This window comes from Macrotis lagotis, chromosome X, assembly GCF_037893015.1.
Source record: "Macrotis lagotis isolate mMagLag1 chromosome X, bilby.v1.9.chrom.fasta, whole genome shotgun sequence".
In the NCBI taxonomy this organism is placed as follows: domain Eukaryota; kingdom Metazoa; phylum Chordata; class Mammalia; order Peramelemorphia; family Peramelidae; genus Macrotis; species Macrotis lagotis.
Genome location: NC_133666.1, coordinates 243,425,836 through 243,445,042, shown reverse-complemented (window position 1 = coordinate 243,445,042; position 19,207 = coordinate 243,425,836).

Below are 19,207 nucleotides of genomic sequence, written 5' to 3'. Positions count from 1 at the left end.
TCATTCAAAATGACTTCAGAAATTGTTAACATACTAAGATGTAGCCAGAAATATAAAAATATACCTACATAATTAAACATTAATTACATATGGTTAGGTGTGTATAATATAAGTGACAAAAATACCTAAAATAATCTATTCAATACTAATTAAACTATAAATTAAAGTAGAAAGGAATAACCAATTAAACTACAAAGGCATATTTCACAGAGCTAGAAAAGACAACACAATTCATAAAGAGAAACAAATAGTCAAAAAACTCAAGGACAATAATGAAAAGAAGCAGAAAGGAATGAAATCTAGCAGCACAAGATCATTAACTTTACTGAAAAGTAGTAATCAATAAATCAAAAATTAAAACCATTTAATATCAATTTTTAACATAGTGAAGGGTTATTTAGTGGGATCAATTAGGCAAACAACAATTAGAAAAAAACAAACAGTAATAGGATGTTTGAAAAATCCAAATACTGAAGTTTTGGGGGGGGGACAGATTCATTATGTAACAACTTTTGTGAAAACTAGACAGCACTTATGAAAAGGTGAGGTTTGGACCTACATATCACACCAAGATAAGCTCCTAGAAAATGCATCACCTGGATATTGAAGTTCACATCATAGCCAAATTAGGAGAGCAAGGAAAAAGTTATTTTTCTGATCTCTGGATGGGGGAGAGTTCATTACTGTTTAAGCAATAGAGAGGATCATATAATTTAAAATGGAAAATTTTGATTAAATAAAATTTAAAGTTTTTACACAAACAAATTAAATTAGATAGGAAACATAAATGAGAAGAAATATTTACAGCAAATTTTCCTGATAAGGATCTCACAGTCAAAATATTTAAGAAAAGAATTCAAAATTTTAAAACCAAGAATTATTCCCCTTTAGATAAAAGATCAGAGATTATGAATAAGCAGTTTTCAAAAGAAGAAATTCAAGCTATCAACAACCCTTAAAAACTCTTCCTTACTCATAAACTGTTCCCCTTTCATAGATCTGACAGGCAAACTAGTCCTTGATATTCTAATTTGCTTATAGTATTGTTTTTTATGTCTAAGTCCTGTAACCATTTGGATCTTATCCTGGAAAAGGGTGTTAGGTGTTGGTCTAATCTAAGTTTCTTCCACACTAACTTCCAATTATCTCAGCAGTTTTTATTAAAGAGGGAGTTTTTATCCCAATGGCTGGACTCTTTGGGTTTATCAAATAGCAGATTAATATAATCATCTCCTGCTTTTACACCTAGTCTATTCCACTGGTCTACCACTCTATTTCTTAGCCAATACCAAAAAGTTTTGATGACTGATGCTTTATAATATAATTTTAGATCAGCTAGTGCTAAGCCACCTTCTTTTGCACTTTTTTCATTAAGCACCTGGCAATTCTTGACTTTTTATTTCTCCATATGAATTTACTTAGAATTTTTTCTAACTCATTAATTTTTTGGAATTTTGATTGGTAGAGCACTAAACAGATAGTTTAGTTTTGGTAGAATTGTCATTTTTATTATATTAGCTCTACCTATCCATGAGCAGTTGATATTTGCCCACTTATTTAAATCTGATTTAATTTGTGTGAGAAGTATTTTATAATTGTTTTCAAAAAGATTCTGAGTCTGTCTTGGCAAATAGACTCCCAGATATTTTATATTGTCTGAGGTTACTTTGAATGGGATTTCTCTTTCTAGCTCTTCCTGCTGTATCTTGCTAGACATATATAGAAAAATTGAGGATTTATGAGGGTTTATTTTATAACCTGCAACTTTGCTAAAATTGCTAATTGTTTCCAGTAGTTTTTTGGATGATTTCTTGGGATTCTCCAGGTAGACCATTGTGTCATCTGTAAAGAGTGAGAGTTTGGTCTCTTCCTTCCCAATTCTAATTCCTTCAATTTCTTTTTCTTCTCTAACTGCTGATGCTAACATTTCTAATGCAATATTGAATAGTAGTAGTGATAATGAGCACCCTTGTTTTACCCCTGATCTTATTGGGACTGCCTCTAGCCTCTCCCCATTGAATATAATGCTTGTTGATGGTTTCAGATAGATACTGCTAATTTTTTTAAGGAATAGTCCATTTATTGCTACACTGTCTAGTGTTTTTAATAGGAATGGATGCTGTATTTTGTCAAAAGCTTTTTCAACATCTATTGATATGATCATATGATTTCTGATAGGTTTGTTGTTGATATAATTGAGTATACTAACAGTTTTCCTAATATTGAACCAACCCTGCATTCCTGGAATAAATCCTATTTGATCATAATGTATTATCCTAGTGATAACTTGTTGTCAACATTTTGCTAAGATTTTATTTAAGATTTTTGCATCTATATTCATCAGGGAAATAGGTCTATAATTTTCTTTCTCTGTTTTAACTCTTCCTGATTTAAGTAACAACACCATAATGGTTTCATAGAAAGAGTTAGGCAGACTTCCATCTTTCCCTATTTTTCCAAAGAGTTTATATAGAATTGGAACCAATTGTTCCTTAAATGTTTGGTAGAATTCACTTGTGAATCCATCAGGCCCTGGAGATTTTTCTTAGGGAGTTCAATGATGGCTTGTTGAATTTCTTTTTCTGAGATAGGGTTGTTTAGGTATTTAATCTCCTCTTCATTTAACATGGGCAACTTATATTTTTGTAAATATTCATCCATTTCACTTAGATTATCAAATTTATTGGCATAGAGTTGGGCAAAATAATTTTGAATTATTACTTTAATTGCCTCCACATTGGTGGTGAGTTCACCTTTTTTCATTTATGATACTAGCAATTTGGTTTTCTTCTTTCTTTTTTTTAATCAAATTGACCAGAGGTTTATCAATTTTATTGGTTTTTTCATAATACCAACTTTTGGTTTTATTTATTAATTCAATAGTTTTTTTGCTTTTGCTTTTGTTAATTTCTCCTTTAATTTTTAAAATTTCTAATTTGTTATTTAATTGGGGATTTTTGATTTGTTCTTTCTCTAATTTTTTTAGTTGCATGCTTAGTTCATTGATTTCCTCTTTCTCCAATTTATTCATGTGAGCATTTAGAGCTATAATATATGCCCTGAGAGTTGCTTTGAATGAATCCCATAGGTTTTGGTATGTTGTTTCATTATTATCATTATCTAGGATAAAATGGTTAATTCTTTCTATAATTTGTTTTTTGGTCCACTCATTTTTTTAAAATGAAGCTATTCAGTTTCCAATTTGTTCTGTATCTATATCTCCTTGTCCAAATATTACATATGACTTTTATTGCATTATGATCTGAGAAAGATGTATTCACTATTTCTGCCTTTCTGCAGTTGATCATTAGGTTTTTATGTCCTAGTACCTGGTCAATTTTTGTATAAGTGCCATGTACTGCAGAGAAAAAGGTATATTCCTTTCTATCCCCGTTCAGTTTCCTCCATAAGTCTACCATATCTAATTTTTCTAACAATCTATTTACCTCCTTAACTTCTTTCTTGTTTATTTTATGATTTGATTTATCTAGATCTGAGAGCAGGAGGTTGAGGTCTCTCACTAGTAGAGTTTTGCTGTCTATGTCTTCCTGTAGTTCTTTCAGCGTCTCCTCTAAGAATTTGGGTGCTGTCCCACTGGGTGCATATATATACTTTATTGTCTATAGTACCTTTTAGGAGGATAAAGTTTCCTTCCTTATCTCTTTTAATGCTATCTATTTTTGCTGTTACTTTGGCTGAGATAAGGATTGCTACCTCTGCTTTTTTTACTTCAGCTGAAGCAAAATATATTTACTCTATATGTATCTCTCTGCTTCAAATGAGTTTCTTGCAAGCAGCATATTGTAGGATTCTGGTTTTTAATCCACTCTGCTATTTGCTTACATTTTAAGGGAGAGTTCATCCCATTCACATTCAAAGTTATGCTTACTAATTCTTTATTGCCCTCTGTGCTATCTTCCCTCTGTTTGCATTTCCCCCTTTCCCCCCTTTATCCAGATTCCCCAGTATTTTGTTTATGAATACCACCCCCTTCAGTGTTTTTGCCCTTCTATATCACCCCCTCCCCTTTCTTTCCCCTTTCCCTTTTCCCTTGTCCCTTCCCTTCCTTTTGTTATTTCCCCTTATTTCCCCCACTCCCCTTCCCTTTCTCCATCCCCCCTCCCCTTTTCCCCTTTTAATACTTGAAAGGTTAGATGTTTTATAAGTTAACTGAGTATGTGTAGGTTGACTTTAAGCCAAGTCTGATAAGAAGATTCAGGTGTTTCTCCTCTGCTCCCTTCTTCCCCCCATTACCATAGGTTTTTTGTACCTCTTAGTGTAATGAGATTTACCCCATTCAATCCACTCCCTCCTCCAGTCTCTTTCCTGTCCCTCTTTTTAAGGAGGTAGTGTTTTTTAGATCATTCTATCTAAGTCATAGAAAATTCTGAATGTCTGTCACTTCTAGTTCAGTATATTCTGTTGAATAGATTTAAGATTCTTGAGAGTTATTAAAGTCTTTCTCCCAAGTAGGGTTAAAGTCAGTTACATCTCTTTACATAGCAGTCTCATGGATAGATCATGAATGTCCATCATTTCTGGCTAGGTGTATTCTCTCTGTTAGAGTTACAATTCTCAAGATTTATGAGAATCTTTTTCCCCATACTGGGATACAGCCAGTTTCAACTTACTGGATAGCATTTTTTTTCCTTTTACTGCCCCCCTCTTTTTTTTACCTTTTCATGTGTCTTTTGAACCTCCTGTTTGATCTCCAAATATTCTATTTAGCTCTGGTCTTTTCATCAGGAATTTTTGGAATTCTTCCATTTCATTAAATGTCCATCTTTTTCCCTGGAAAAGAAGGCTCAGCTTTGTGGGAAAGTAGATTCATGGTTGCATTCCAAACTCCCTTGCTCTTCAAAATATTTCATTCCAGGTCCTTCGATACCTTAATGTTGATGCAGCAGGAGCACGATCCTTACTGTGGCTCCTTGATATTTAAGTTGTTTCTTTCTGGCTCCTTGTAGGATTTTCTCTTTTGTCTGATAGTTCTGGAATTTGGCCACAACATTCCTTGGTGTTTTCATTTTAGGATCTTTTTCTGAAGGGGATCTATGTATTCTTTCAATAACTACTTTGCCCTCCAATTCCATGATATCAGGGCCGTTTTCCAACACTAAATCCTGTAAAATTAAGTCCAGGTTTTTTTTCTCTTCAATGTTTTCAGGAAGTCCTATAATTTTCAGGTTGCCCCTCCTCGATCTATTCTCGAGGTCAGTGGTTTTGTTGATGAGTTATTTTACATTTTCTTCTATTTTTTCTATTTTTTGATTTGTTTAACTGACTCTTGCTGTCTCATAGAGTCATTAGTTTCTGTAGACTCCATTCTTTTTTGGGGGGAGGAATTTTCTTCATTAACCTTTTGCAACTCCTTTTCCAATTGGTCAATTCTATTTTTGAAAGAGCTTTCCATTTGACCAATTGAAGTTTTGAGAGAATTATTTTCTTTTTGCATTTGCCCATTTGAGGATCTGAGAGAATTATTCTCATTTTGTATTTGTCCAGTTGATGATGTGAGAGATTTATTCTCATTTCGTAATTGTCCAATTGATGATCTGAGAGATTTAGTCTCCTTTTGTATTTATCCAATTGTACTTTCTAAGGATTTGTTTTCTTGTTGCAAGGTATTAATTGTCTCTCCCAAATTTTTAAGCTCCTTCCTTATTTCTTCAAGGAGGTCTTTCTGTGTTGAAGACCAGATCATATTCTCCTCAGAGGTTCTAGGTCTTTCTGAGTTAGGGTCTTTCCCTTCCAAGAATTTTTCTATGGATCTACCTTTCCACTGACCCTTCTTCATTTTGCTAAGACCTTGAGTTGGGGGCGGGGGGCAGCTGGTTCACAGGGGCTTGGGATGGCTAAAGGCTTTACTCACTGAGTGCAGTTTCTCTGGCTGGCCAGTAGGAGGTGTTGTTTGCTTTCTCTGGAGTGTATGTGACCTTGATTGAGGCCTTCTCCCTTTGCTTGAAGGGAGAAGTTGGAGCTATTGAATTCTTTTGCCTTCAATTAATGGTGCTCTTTACCCTGGCCTGAGGTCATTCCTCAGAGGGGCTGGTTCTTCTGCTCATACACTTGTGCCTGAGGCAAAATTAGTTTGCATTTGTTTGTTCCAGGAAGAGGTCTGAGCTGTAATGGGACTCTGAGTTCCTCAGACCAGAGGAGCCCAAGGATGTTGTCCACAGCTCTCCTGCACCAGAACTCTCCTCCCCAGCCCTGTTGGCAAGCTCCAGAGGGACAGCACCAACACCAGTGCCTCTACTCCCTAGTTGACTCAAGCTCCTGCTGACTAGCCCCACCGCTGATCCAGCAGGTCTGGCTCTTGGGCCCTCAGACTCCCAGTTCCAATTCAGCTGTTAATCTGGTTGATCTGGGGCTGATCCTCCCTCTGAGCCCAGACTCACCCACCCAAATTTGTCCAGTGCTGCTGGGGGAGACAAATCCTGATGTAGATCTTCTTTCTCCTGGCTTTTCTTTCTGGGTTTTGTGGGTCAGATTTCTTTTAAGAGGTTTGTTTCACATGATAGATGGTGAAAGATCAGGGGACTTTAGAACTGTGCCTGTCTTCTCTCTGCCATCTTGGCCGGAAGTCCCCTCTTATGTCCCGGGTTTTATGTTCTGAATAATTTTTTTTGGTTTGTTTCTTCTTGTTTTTGGATTGTAGTAGGGAAAAATGGATGCAACAGATTGTAAACATATTTAAATAGAAATACATATATGTGGCTATACATGCATGTTGTTTGGTTGTGTCTGATTCTTCATGACCCTGTGGGCCATAACACTCCATGGCATTTTCTTGGCAAAGATATTGAAGTGATTTGCCATTTCCTTCTCTGGTGGATTAAGACAAAGAGAGTTAAGTGACTTGCCCAGGGTCATATAGCTAGTAAGTGTCTGAGGCTAAATTTGAACTCAGGTCTTCCTGACTCAGGCCCAGAGGTAGAGATCATGTAATATACACCTATATCTGTGTGTATGTGTGTGTGTGTGTGTGTGTGTGTGTGTGTGTGTGTACGTTACAGATGAAAGAAATGAAGAGTCATATATAAGGAATAACAAGGAGGTAAATTTGACTCAACAGCAGAATACCTTCTTGTACTCTTGTCAGTGTATGATCAACCTGAAAACAGAATATAAAGAAATTTAAATGTCAAACAGAAGTAGCTGGTAGCTTAGTGGATAGAATATTGAACCTGGAAAATCTAAGAAGACATGAGTTCAAATATGACCTTAGACACTTATTAGCTTGTGTGTCCCTAAGCACATCACTTAACCTCTGTTTGCTTCAGTTTCCTCAATTGAGAATAAGAATAAATCACAGCACCTACTTTGCAGAGTTATTGTGAAGATCAAATGAAATATTTAAGTATATACAGTGTCCAATATAGAATATGTGCTTTATAAAATTACCTATTCCTTTTCCACTCTCCTCTTCCTTCCCTAGGCAATAAGGAACACTGGATCAAGGAAGTGACATCATCAGACTTGTGCTATATTGACAAAGCCCTAAAATTTCTTTTTGACAAAATGGTTCAGCAGATAAGAGTGTTAGACCTGGAGTCAGAAAGACCTGAGTTCAAATCCAGCCTCAGAAACTAGCTACCTGTGTGATCCTAGGTAAGTCACTTAACCCAGTTTTCCTCAGTTGCCTCATTTGTAAAATGGAAATAGAAAATCATTCCAGCATTTTTGTCAAGAAACATCTCAAAAGGGATCAGAGGAATCATACATGACTGGATAACAACAATAAAAAGACATAACTCTATTGCAATTGTTTCCTTGCTCTTCCTTACTAATGTTCTCTTCTTTTGTTTCATCATATCATGGAAGAAACCCTAGATTTTTGAAGGCTGTGTCAACAGAGTAAAAAAAAATGAATTTGATCCCAATCTCATTTTAAAGACATCAACCAAGAATCTATTGGGGATTCTATCTGCTGCCCAAGAACCTGTCTTGCTAAATTTAGAGAGGTTTCTCATCAGCCTGGCTACAATGTAGTGGATGTTGAAGCTATAGTGACTCTCAAAAAGGAGTCACAAAATCAGAGGGGCTTCAATCTGCCAGGATTCAAAGGCACTGTCCATACTAATGAAACCTTTACAACCTTAAGGATTGAGATTAGTTTGTTTTGCCTCCTACAGTAGTTTCCTTCCTTCTAAAAGAAAGAAGGAATTATGAACAAAGAGGTTATGTGGCTTTACTAGTATTCTACAGGTTGGAAAAATCCTGAGTCAGTGTCTCCCCACAGCTCTAGACCATGTCTTACTCCCTCTTTTGTGAGTCTTGTTGACTATGCTTGAGACAGCTTCCCATATGATATTGCTACAGGGTCCTACCTCAATCTAAGAAAATACATAAGAGTGTGCTTATAACCCTGAGTTTTAAAAGTTTTATTCATATGGTTTTAGTTTTTAAGGTCTCCCTCCCTATCCTCCACTCAGAAACCATCTCTTATAACAAAGAAAAGAAGAAGAAAAACAAGTTAGCAGAACTAGCCAACATATCAACTGAGGCTGGCAATATATACAGTGACTGATCCATAACTATCATCCCCACATCTGCAGAGAAGGTAAGGAGCTGCTCTCCCACATCTCTTCTTAAGGTCCTTGTAATTATACAGAGTTCACTTTCAACTTTTTTTTCTGGTAGTTACTGTGTATATTTTCTGCTTCTACATTTTTTTACATAAATTTAGTTCATACAGAGTTTTTCATTCTTTTAATATTCATAATTTCTTACAATATAGTAATGTTACATTGTGTTCATGTATTATAATTTGTTTAGCCATTCCCCAATCAATGGGGACCTACTTTTAATTCTTTGAGCCTTTTACCTCTCTCCCTATTGAATGTCCTCTATATCCAATTATCATATGTTATTTCATTTGATCTTCACAATAACCCTGCAAAGTAGGTGCCATTATTTTTCTTATTTTATAGTTGAGGAAACTGAGACAAAAAAGAGGTTAAGTGACATGCTTAGGGTCGCACAGCTAATATTTGAATGTAGAACTTGTCTAAGTTCTAGTCTTCCTTTAAAATTCAGATTGGAAAACCATAAAATCATAGAAAGGAAAGCAATCTCATCTAGTCCCTTCAATCATTTTAGTCATATCTGACTCTTTGTGACACGTTTTTGGAGTTTTCTAGGCAAACATACAGGAATGATTTGTTATTTCCTTCCTCAGTTCATTTTATAGATGATGAAACAGAGGCAAACAGGACTTGTCCAGGGTCATACAATTAAATAAGTGCCCTAGTTTGTTTTTGCAAGGCAATGGGGTTAAGCGGCTTGCCCAAGGTCACGTAGCTAGAAAATCATAAATTATCTGAGATCAGATTTGAACTCAGGTCTTCCTGACTCCAGGCCCAGTCTATCCACTGTACCACCAAGTAGCTTACCTCTACCCAAACCATGACTACATAATCCTTGATAAATAACCATCTAGTCTCTGTATTACGATAACATCATTTATTACTTGTACCACCCATTTTCTCAATCAATCCATTCTACTATTGGACAACTCTGATTGTTAGGACATTTTTCCTTATATTAAAACAAAATCTGTTTTAACATTATTTCTATGCACTATTCTTGGTTCTTCCCTCTAGATCATTCAGAACAAGATGAATCTTTTTTTTTTCTATATGCCAGACACCCCTTTAATCATTTGAAGAACTTTATCCCATTCTTACCGTCTTATTTTCTCCAAGTTCAATTGCCTTCAATCAATCAATAATCATTTATTGTCTTATGTGCCAGACACTATTTTAGATGTTTAGAATATTCAAAGACAAAAATAATGAGAGCAGGGGCGGCTAGGTGGTGCAGTGAATAGAGCACTGGCCCTGGAGTCAGGAGGACCTGAGTTCAAATGAGGCCTCAGACACTTAATAATTACCTAGCTGTGTGGCCTTGGGCAAGCCACTTAACCCCATTTGCCTTGCACAAACCTAAAAAAGAATAATGAGAGCAACTGGGTGGCACAGTGGCTAGATAGGGCACAGGCACTAGAGTCATGAGGGCCTGAGTTCAAATGTGACTGCAGTCACTTAATTATTGCCTAGTTGTATAATCTTGGGCAAATCATTTAACCCTATTGCCTTGAAAAAAAAATAAGACAATCCCTATCCTCAAGGAGTTTACCTTCTACTAGAACATTGCAGCGTATTTACAGAGAATTAAAAACATTTTATATACAAATTATAGCCCAGTGAGTGTGAGGGATTAAAGAATAGCCCAAACAATTGCAGGAATCAGGAAAGGCTCTTTGAAAGAGATGATTCTTGAATTTAGCATTAAAGGATCCAGGGGTTTGTAAACATTCCAGAAAAAGGAGCACAGTCTGAGCAAAAGTGCATAGGCTGGATATTGTGTATGGGGAACAGCAAATAGACCAGTTTGACTGGGATATAGAATACAGGGTAGAAGAATAATTACCCTGGAAAGACAGGCTGGAGCCAGACTATAAAGGGATTTAACTGGCAAAAAGAAGAGTTTATACAGAGTGCCCCAAAAGTTGTAAAATTTAATAGTTTAAAACTTAATAACTTAAAACTGTGAAAAACCTGCATTTTATCCTATAGGCAGAAGGAATTCATTGATGCTTCTTCGCTAAAGGAGTAACCTGGTCAGTCCTGGACTTTTTGAATATCAGTTTGGCAGCTTTCTATAGAATGAATAGTAGATGGAAGAGACTACATGTGAGGAGACCAATTATAAGACTATACAATAGTCTCTGGGAAGTATGATATGGGGGTTGTAGTAGAAGCTTTTATAACTTTAAATAATATTTGCAAAGTGCACAAACAAAGTGCCAGGAACTTTACAAATGAGAAAACTGAGGCAAATTGAAGTTAAGAGATTTGCCTTGGGTCAACCAGTTAGCAAGTGATTAAGGCCAGATTTAACTTCAGATACAGCCCTCTCTATCCATTGGGACACCAAATAGAGAAATAACAGATCTGAGAGATTCTCTCACAGAGACAGCATGGTTCCAAATAACCTTGGCATGCTGTTTAGCCTCCTCTGGAATCATTCCGGCTTCTCAGAATCTCATTTCTTCTCTATCACTTCCTTTGGTCACCCTGGGCATTCTGGCAATACATCTGACTTTTTGGACATTTTGTAATATCATGTGACTGTAGATTTAGAACTGGTAATGACTTCAAAACTTATTTGGTCCAAGTCATTCATTTTACATCTTGAAGAAACCAAAGCTTAGAGAGATTAAGGAACTCACTCAAAGTGACATCTGTAGTAAGTACTAAAGACAAGTTAGGAACCCAGGTAGATATCTTTTTTGCAGGCTGGACCGATTTCCCATTAAAGTGTCAGGGATGCCATTACTGGGACTTCACTGTTCTAGGAGGAATAGGCATTGAATCATTGATTTGACTTCCTTATTGGAGATTTAGAGATATTTCCACTTATTAAGAGGCATCTTATCAAAATTGCTTTGCCTTCATTGTGAATACAGTAACGTGTTATTTTATCACGCAGGAATTCTACTACTCTAAGTAAAATTGTTTTTAATTGCATGCATTGATCTGCTATTCCCAAACTGGAGACACTAGACTTGACTAGATTGCTAGGCTTGGCTAGGTCATTTGAGTGCATATTTAGAGCTTTTTCCATTATGTCAACAATGATTAGCTGTCATCTTTCAGGGGCAGGAATTTCATCTTCTTCTTCTTCCTTGTGCCTCTAGGACCTTGCCTCCAAGAAGCAGAAATAAATGTTTGTTCAAAACACATTAGCTGTTGAGGAAATAAAAAACTTTGCAAAATAACTTGCTACTTGAACAGCCACTAGAAGAAGATGTCAGCCCAGGAGCTGCCAAGGAGGAGATGCTGTGGGCAAGCTGCCCCACTGCCCACATGAATTCTCCACCTTCACATATGGGTGCACTTAGTGTCACAGGTGATAGAAATGGAAAAGGTCAGCCTCTTGGGCCTTGATAACACAGAGGAGCTAAAGGAAAAGTCCTTTTAGCTAGCCTGAAATGACATACCGCGGCAGCATTCTAAATTCATTTGGGGCTAAGCAAACCCTCTCAGAACATTGTCATTATAGCAGCACTTTTGTGGAGAAAGGACTGTCAAGAAATTCCATTAGAAGCCCAGGTTTTCATGCCTCCTAACATAATAGCTCATCCATTTCAAATTGCATTAGGCTGAAACTTGGCACCGGTCTTGTCAGCCCAGATGTGAAGTTTTATTGTCCAAAAAGAAAAAAAAATGAGAGGATTTAAATCATTTCAGTCATCTTTGATCTTGTTGGCAAACTCCACATGATTCTTAGGATTTCAGGTTGCTTGTGGTTTGGGATTTTTTTTTAAATAGGAAAATTCAACCAAGGGAGACTTCATTTGGAAAAGAAAATTTTTATAAGCAGCTAATCCCTTAAAGAAAATATGCGAATTCCATTTTCTTTCAAGAAATCACTGCTAATAACAGACCTGCTCCCCACCATTACTACCTAGGATGCATGCTCCAACACTGGGGTCTGTCTCTAGGGTGGGGATTTTTTTTGGTGGGTGGGAGTGGAAGGAAATTGAGTTGTAGCCTCTGCCAAACTGAAACCTTGATATTAAATAACAAGCCTTGACCTTGTTTTCATGGTGTTCCTCTATCAGCTTTTTACAAGACGTGAGGGTAGCTCAGTCTGAAATGTATCTTGTCAGTCAATAGCTCTCTTTGAAATGGGAGAGAAAAATGATCTTAATCCAGGGAGTGACTTTGGAGCTAACCACTTCCATGTGATACCATGACCATTGTCAGATATGGGCTCCACCCCCAGCTCCAAAGAGTTATATTCACGGAAAGTGAGAGGGAGCCCATAGTTCTCTTCCCCGCCCCCCATAACTCTTCAGTAGGATACTTGCTTCCTCACTTGCTCTTTCCATTTTGTCACAAAATATGTATATTTTTGCATGTGTTCAACATGAGTATTTCTGTGACACACCTGTACATGTGAGCATGTGTGAGTGTCTATGTGTCTGTCTGTTTAGGAGCAGGGTAGCATAATATGAGGAGTAACCTTTAGGGTCAGAGGACCCAGGTTGGAATCCTAGTTCAATCACTTATGACCTGAGTTAGAGACCTGAACCTATCTAGACCTCAGTTTCTTCTTTTAAAAAATAAGAAAGTAGCCTAGATGACCATTAAGGCTGCCTTCCAGTTTTCACTCTATGATCTTATAAATCTTGTGGGGAAAAAAGAAAACAACAGGAACAATTGGGGAAGTGACTCGCTATAGTCAGGAAGACATGGTCTAAGTAAATTATAATTCATGTCCCCTTTTCTGCATGAAACTTTTCCTGATCCCCCCAGTGCTTAGTACCCTCCATTCTCTTAATTTGCTTTGCATTTATTTCATATAGATTCTATACATATTTATATGTATGTATATGCTGTCTGTTTTAATAGAATGTAAGCTCCCTGATGGCAAAGACTTTTATTTTTCTCATTGTATCCTCAGAGTCTAGCATAGTGCTAGACTGGTATATCTATATATCTATATCTATATCTATATCTATATCTATATCTATATCTATACCTATACCTATATCTATATCTATATCTATATCTATATCTATATCATCTATATCTATATCTATATCTATATCTATATCTATATCTATATCTATATCTATGTCATCTATATCTATCTCTATATATATGGTTTCTAATAAAGGCATATTACATATTGACTAATCTATTAAATCTAGTCCAGAAGCAAAAAAACAACAATAAGAGTACTTATATTATCTCATTTTTATGCTCATAAGCATATCAGGAAGTAGGTGCTATTAGCTAACCCATTTTATAGATGAGGAAACTAAGGCAGAGAGAGAGATTAAATGACTCAGAATCACACAACCAATAAGGGTCTGAGGCAGGATTTGAAATGCTAATCATTAGTGTTGTTGAAGAACAACTCCAAGACCCCCTGGAAGTTGCCCCAGGGATCCCTCAATCACATTTTTAGGACTTCTGACTTGGTAGCTAATCCAGGGAGCAATGAGTCAGTTTCTCCTATCCCTTAAGACTTCTCTTGGTCCACAAGAAACAAAGACACATACTATACAGCAGATACTCAAGACATCTGGGAGGTATGGGGTGCTTATGTACCCAAATACTGGAGTTCCTTGGATGTAAAGCTGAGATATTATTATTCCTGGCCAGCCACACTCCCCTTAAAATTCCTCGTAATATGCAATGCCACCCTTAGAGACACAGACCACAGGGAAGGGGCTCCCTGTGCCACGTTATAAACTTGTTACCACCTAGTAAACTTCATCATTTTGTATTTTCATAATGCTTGTTCTTTCACACCAAAACTTCCCTGGAGGCAAGATTCTGTACCATGCATAGCAAGAACAGTAAGCAGGGTCACTGGGCAGCTATGTGGAAAACAGCTGAGTTTGGGGAGACGGCTCCATTACTGCAGCTGCATGATGATTGGCATAGGTTGGAAAACTTCAGAAACTTTTTCAACCCACTTCTCAAAATTTTCTAAGATAGTGGGTTTCATCCTTCCTCTTAGCTCCCCCAAACACATACATATACAGAGGCACATAGGCACACATTCATCTGGAAAGAACTCTGGTTCTGAGACATTGTGGCTTCCTTCAAGACTCAACTCAAAAGCAACCTCCTGCAATAAAGCCTTTCTTGACCCACCTAATTTAGTGTTTTCTAAAGTAATCACATATTTGATTATTCTTGTACTATTGCTTCTGTTAGTAGAAAATAAGTTTCTTGAGGACAGAGAATCTTCCTTGTTCTGTCTGATCTCTGCAGTCCTAGTGCCTAGCACATATTAGAATTGTTGAATCAAATTGAATTGAAACAATTGTCCATCAACATTATTATGATAAATTTTCCCAGAGCATTGTATAAACTCAGTTCCTGATTTAGGGTCTAGGATAGGACCTGTTCTCATCAGAATCCCTTCTTATTGTAGTCATGTCTTTGTGACCCTGTTTTCTTGATAAAGTCACTGGAGTGATTTGCCATTTCCTTCTTCAGTTTATTTTACAGATGAGGGAACTGAAGCAGATAGGTTAGGGGTTTTACATAGGCTAACACAGCTAGGGAATGTCTAAGGCCAGATTTGAATTCAGGAAGATCAGTCTTACTGACTATAGACCCAGCACTGCACCACCTGGCAGCTCATTGAATGCCAGAGGATTTTATATTTGATCCCAAAGGATAAGGAGTCTCTGGAGTTTGTGAGTAGCGGAGTGACATGGTCATTGTTTTAGAAAAATCACTTTCACTTTCTGGGTTTCAGTAATAAACTAAATGATGTACCTCTAAGGTCCCTTCCCTAAATCTATGATCCCACAATCCCATGAATTCTCTTCTCCTAGTGAGAACGATGAGGCAGATGTCTTCTTCCATCGAATGCTGGGATCCTAAGGACTTCAGTGAGGTAGTGAGATAGAAAGACATCTTGTACTAGGAAGGCAGAAGCCTGGTTCTGCCCAGCTGTGGGACATTGAGCAAATCACTTCCCAAAGTCCTCAACTATAAAACAAACAGATAATACTTAACATCCCTCCTCATCCTGAAATTCCAAGTAATCATCATGCAAAGGAGAAAGATAGTCACATCCCGAATACTTAATTCTTTCAATAGAAAACATATCTTTGTCTAAGTTGTGTCAATGTTTTACAGCATGGGTCCAGGCACTCCAGGGAGACTTTGCAAGCACAGACTAAACCATTAGAGGGTTCAGTGTTAGCACTGGACTGGGTTGGGTCTGCTGATTGAAGCCTTGATGTTTTACTGCTCTGCCATGTGATCCAGGGAGGTGTTTCTGTTGTGTGTTTTCCATAGTGGAACAAGTAGGATTAACTTTCACTTCTTGGTTTGCCCTAACCTGTGGCATATGGGCGCTGACCTTAAGTTCTTATAAAGAAATTCTCTAAAGACTTTTTAAATAATTTATTCTAAGCATTGGAAAGACCAAAAAAAATGAATAAATAAATCAAGGAGAGTGATTAAGAAAAATGGAAAGTCACATGATATGATGTTCCTGGGGCACAATTGTCTTTCTAGATAATGTGATGAAAGTACAATGTTGTGATATTGGGTTTTGGTGTGTCCACTTTTGTTTTTTATTTTTAGAGGGGTGGGGTGGGAGAGATCCATGAGATGAGGGAGTGTTGCAGCTTTTATCCAGAGCAGCTGCTTCTGTTCTTTTCATTACCAGAGGAAGAATGGAAAAAAACTTCTATTGTTTGCCATGAAGACCAATGCTAAATCTAAGAAGCACTGAACTAAAGCATCCCAAAATTTATTTTATCTACTTATGGGGGCCTGGAACCTCTGCTAGAGATGAAAGATAGAAGGAGGAGTGCAGGCAACTTGGAAAAATAAAATGATGGGATGCCTGTCAAAACAGATGTCTAGAAATAAATCCAGCCCCTGTTCCCCAATCCCCAATCCTATTACCAAGGTCCAATATTTGGAAATATTTTTCTCTACCTAATATTCCATTTTAAATGATCAAATGAGATAGCATATATTTGCTTTGCAAAAGTTAAAGTACTATGTAAATTTATCTAATAATAACAATATTCTACCACATGCATAATAATGGCCCTTATATTCAGATAGCATAAGAGAAGGTGATAGGCTTTTGCTACTGGGACAATAAGCTGAAGAATGAAAATTTCTGAACATCAGGATAGGGCACATGAATTACTATAATGCTGAAAGTCTTCTATGCATTTCCCTCTCCTAGAGAATTTGATGTGGTATCATTGAGGGAAAAAATATCTAAAAGAGCTGTGGATTCAAATCCTACTTTTGAAACTAACTAGAAGCATGATCCTGGTCAAGTCATATTAGTTCTCTGAAGCTCAGAATGCTCCTGCAAAGTGGAGAGAATTCTCTTCTTCACAGTTTAAAGGAACTGTTTTTAAGGGAAAAAAATTTAAAATAAAGAAAATAAAGAAAAAGGGAAAAAATAAAAGAACTATTTTTGGATTCTAAACTCTCCCAATTTCTCTCATTTCCTTCAAGACTTAGCCCAGATACCTCTTCCATATAAAGCCTTGTCTCATCCACCAATTGCCCTCCTGCCTTAAAGATGGGAAAATTTTGTACCTTAGTTTTTCAATGTGTTTCTCCCCCCCCCCCCCCCCCGCCCAGGACCGTTGAACAATTGACATTGAATGATTTGACATATATTTGTATTTATGAACTTTATAATTATTATAGCTAGGTTCTGATTAGCATATATATGCATATATATATATATATATATATATATATATACATATATCTGAGTGGTTTTCTTCATTAGAATGTGAACTCCTTTGGAGGTGAAATAATTTCATTCTTTGTATTTGTAATCCTAAATACACAGGACCTGACACATAGTAATAAATGCTTGTTGATTAATTAATCAGGTCCAAAAATGCTGATCAAAGAAAGTCTTTGAGGAACTCCCAGGAAAGATGGGATCCTTTAGCTGGAAGGTGTTTGTCTTGTTTCTCTAATATTTCTTTTTAGAGGGAGTAAGAGTAAGAAAACAACTCTAAATTGTAGAATGTCTATAAATCTTCTGCCCATGCTTTATAAGAAGACTGGGTTACTTCATTCTACAGGGAAAATCAAAAGCATGTGGTTCTTGCAATCCCTGATCAATCATGGCATGTGTAAGAGGAAAAATTGGAAGTCAGAACTCTGGGAGGGAGCTCCTTGGATTCTTGTTCCTGGAATATTGAGGCAGAATCCAAGTCAATCGTTGTAGGGTCACAGCAAGATCACACAGTCATTCAACAAACATTTCCTAAGTCCTTACAATGTGTTATGTGCTGAGGACAGAAAGAAGGAAAACCAGTTCCTATCTGAAGAAGCTTATGTTTTAAAGGAAGAGACAACATGCATTTTATGTAAATTTAAAATAATTGCAGAGAAGAGAAATAAAAATAAAATAAAGTAAGGGCAGGTTAGGCACAATGAAAATTGTGAAACTGATAAAATGACAAACATGTCAGACCTGGAGACAGAAAGAATTGAGTTCAAATTTGATCTTAGACATTAGCTGTGTGACTCTGGGCATGTCACTTCACCTGGTTTGCCTCAGTTTTCTCACCTGTAAAATGAGTTGAAGAAGAAAATGGCAAATCATTCTAGTATCTTTGCCAAGAAAACTCCAAATGAGGTTACAAAAGATTACAAATCATAACTGAAATGACTGAACAACAAGAAGAGGAAAAATCATGGGGGGGGGGGGAAGGACATGGGAACTGAATCTTGAGAAGAATGGAAGAGGAGGAGAGGGAGTGTACCTCAAGGCATGGGAGACACTGATGTAAAGTCAGGAGGTCAGAAGATGGGAGTATCCTGTTGGAGGAACAGCAAATAGACTAGTGTATTTGGAGCTTAGTGTTCTTAGAGGGGCATAATGTATAAGAAGACTGGAAAGGTAGGAAGGGGCCAGATGATGAAGGGTTTTGCATGTCAAATAGAGGAGTTTATATTTGATCCTGCACATAATCCAGAGCCACTGGAGTTTAGTGAGAGAGAGCAGGAGGGGTGGGGTGACAAAATCTGACCTAGGCTTTAGGAAAATCACTTTAAGAGCTGAGTGAAAGATGGACTGGAGCGGGGAGAGTTTTTAAGGCAGGAAGAATAATGAGCAGCCTCTTGAAATAATCCCAGCAAGAGGTGGTGAAGACCTGCACTAGGGCGGTGGCAATGTCAGAGAAGATAAAGGAGTGTATAAAAGAAATGTTATGATAAAAATGACAAGATTTAACAAGTGACTAGATATGTGGAGAGAGTATGAATTAGGAATAAAGTAAGAAGTCTTCCTAATTTCAGACCCAGCAATCTATTTTCTCCACCACCTAACTGTCCCATGGCTATGTGGTGTTTGAATTGTTTAGGGCATCCAGTTCAAGATGTCCAAATGGCAGTGATTGGTGTGTGACTAATAGACAAGAGAATGTATAGTGTCAGGTATATAGATTTGGGGATAAGTGCCTAGAAGAGGGACCTGTATAGAACCCTGAGGAACATCAGGAGACCTGACTTCTAATTCTGTCAGAACTATGGACAAAACATGATAATACTCTTGGCCTCTGTCTCCTTCCCTGTAAACTTGGAATTTAGATTCAATGAACTCTCAGTTTCCTCCAGATTTGAACATTATTCTAAGATTTCATTTGGAGACAGAGAAAGTTCTT